Raw genomic sequence first — 3,221 nt, 5'->3', positions numbered from 1 at the left:
TGTGAGAGAGTTTTTGGGTCTTGGTCCTGGGCCTCTAATGGTTCCCTTTGCCTTAGAGGTACACGTATTATTATGGCATGGAACCCCGTCTATGTTGATATGATGCTCCTAAATGCCACAAATTAGGTGATGCATTTTCAGGTTAAGATCCGTGACTCCTCTAAGATTATGTTCCTTTCTGTGGTGTATGCGGATAATTACCATATCGCTCATCGCCAGTTATGGGCTTCCCTCAAGGGTCATAAACATGTCGTTAAGGACACCCATGGTTCATCATGGGCGATTTCAATGTTGCCCTTGACCCGAAGGACAGTTCCTCTGGCATCTCGGTCCCTAATCATGGTATGGATGATTTCCGTGATTGTGTCCGACATCTTGAGGTGGAGGATGTCAATTACAAGGGTATGTTATTTACCTGGACTAAAAACCCCAACGGTACGGGAGGTCTTCTTAAAAAGATTGACCGTGTCTTGGGCAATCTTCATTCCCTTGCTCGCTTTCCTTCTGCTTCTGTTGTCTTTCTCCCCTATCGGTCTTCGGATCATAGCCTTATAGTTCTTACTATTCTGTCTCAGTCTCCTTGTAAACCCAAACCTTTCAAGTTCCCTAATCTTCTTACGTTTAAAGAGCCGTTTCTGAATGTTGTGTCTTCCAATTGGTGCCCTGATCTTATTGGTCGTGAGATGTATAAGATTTCTCAAAATCTTAAAAATCTCAAAGGACCCCTTCGTAAGATGCTTAGTGATCAGGGTAATCTTCATTTTAAAGTTGCTAAGTTACGGCTTGAGCTTGACAGGGTCCAGATTGCTCTAGATAGGGATCCTGATAATGGGGACCCTCCGAGAGGAGCATTGTGGGTATTTATCTGCCTACAATAGTGCCTGCCACGATGAGGAGCGGTTCCTGAAGCAAAAAGCCAAGATCAATTGGCTCTGTGAGAGAGACCAAAATTCTTCCTTTTTCATAAGTCGGTCAAGAGTCGTATCAACAAGAATCGCAGCGATACCATTCAAAATGCTGACGGTCTCTGGGTTTCTAATGATGAGGTCCCCAGTCTTTTTGTCTCTCACTATGAAAACTTCCTCGGTACTGCTCATCCCTCCCTTCCTATTCATAATCCAGCCTTCCTCTTCACCAGAAAGTTTAATGCCAATCAAGCCGCCATGATGCTTCCTCCTGTTACTGACTCCGAGATCAAGCAGGCCCTTTTTCAGATGGGAGATGATAAAGCTCCGGGGCCTGACGGTTTCACTTCTAAGTTTTTCAAAGCCGCTTGGAGTATTGTTGGCAGGGATGCGTGCTCCGCCATTCGTGAATTCTTCATGAATGGTGAGTGTTAGCTCTCATTTCTCTTAATGTAAAAGTATGAAAAAAAGTAAATACTGCAAGTGTTGACAGAAGAGGTTCCACCACAGAAGACCACAGAGGACCAACAACAGAAGGTGTTCTATCGTACAAGTGAAGTGTGACAGAAGCTCTGTTGTCTACCACAGAGGTTCTGGAAACCGGTCATCTGTAATCAAAGCATACAAGTCAAAGATGACATAACCTCTGTTGTCTATCACATAGGTTCTGGAAGATGATCCTCTGGAATCAAGTGCTCTCAAGTCACATCCAGCAGAGACTTTGGGATGGCTCACAGAGGGTCTGCAGYTTTATCTTCTGTGAAGAACTTCTTTACTGTTTTACTTAGGTTAGTTAGATGCTCGTGCTTATCACGTGACTGTTTGTAATCTGCTTTATTTGAACGGCTTAGATTAATTTGTACGTCTAGGTCTTGTCAGAAAAGCCGTTAGGAACGAGTATAAATAATAGCTTAGGCCTTTGTAATTCAGTGTGCTTCCATATCGTATTGTAAACATTTTCAATCAATTGAAAATCATTTGAAGCTTCTCTCTAGTGTTCTTCATTCATCAACCGTGTTCTTCATTGATTTTTACTCTGCTTGTTCTTATTGCTTCCACTGCACTAATACTGTCAAATAGATCATCCAGAGTAAGTGATTAATATCCAAATCTGAGTTAATCGATCCTATCAATTGGTATCAGAGCAGGAATCAAATTCTAATTTGATTTATTCTGTTCTTGGTATTAATCTTCATTCGCTCAAGAACAACAGTCGTCTTCTTCAGGTTACCCTGTTTTTCACTATTTCATCTGTTCTCTTCTTATTCCTATTTTTCTTCTTCTTCCAATGGCGAATCAAGCCAATACTTCCTTTATGAGCACTGGTTCACAATCGAAACCTCCCACGCTCATACGTGAGGAGTACCCACAGTGGAAAGTTAGAATGGTAAATTTTCTGGAAGACATTAATCCACGGATTTGTGAATTTCTGTACAATCCTCCTTATGTTCCCATGAATTTAATTCCTAGACTACCAGCAACTGGAACAACACCAGAAATTCCCGAGCACTATGAACCACGTCCTGAGGTGAACTGGAGCGATGAGGACAAGATCATGGTCGAGTTAGGAAGTAAATGTAAACGATTGTTGATTATGGCTATTCCTAATGAAATCTTCAAGTGCATTGATCATTGTCAACTGTCCATGGACATATGGGCAGAACTGGAGAARCAAATCGAAGGAGGAAGGAAAACGCTTAAAAACAATCAATCAATATGCATTGATGAGTATCATAGCTTCAAGGCAAAAGACGGTGAGTCGCTGTCGGACACATACTCAAGACTGAACACGTTAATCAACAACTGCAAGAGGTATGGTGTCACGAGAACGTCAGAAGAGAATAACTCTTTATTCTTGAAAAGCCTTGGGGTTGAATGGATGCATCTCTCAATGTCCATGAAAGCCACCCTAGACCTGGAATTGTGGACTCTAGCAGACCTCTTTGGCTCTCTAAAAAGCCAAGAGCCACAAGTTCTGCAGATGAAGAAGAACTACGGTGGCCCTCTAGCTCTAGTTGCAGAGGAAGGATGCTCTGGGAAGGGAAAGGAGGCATAGAAGGAAGAGAAGGAGAAGAAGAATAAGAAGAAGAAAGTTTTGATTGCAGAGAGTGATGACAGCTCTGAGGAAGAAGTCTCCATGAAGGAGATGATGAAAACTCTTGCCTTGATCACTAGAGAGTTCAGGAAGGGTGGAGAGAGGAAAGAGTTTAAAAGTTTCAATCGAAGAAACTTTATAGAGGGAGAGAGAAATGAGAAAAGAGAGAAGGAACAGAAGCCCTTGCAGAGGGTTGAAGAGCAAAGGAAGGAAGAGCCTAA

This window comes from Cynara cardunculus (assembly GCF_001531365.2).
Source record: "Cynara cardunculus var. scolymus isolate 2C chromosome LG 8, CcrdV1, whole genome shotgun sequence".
NCBI lineage: Eukaryota > Viridiplantae > Streptophyta > Magnoliopsida > Asterales > Asteraceae > Cynara > Cynara cardunculus.
Note: the sequence above shows the minus strand (reverse complement) of the source record.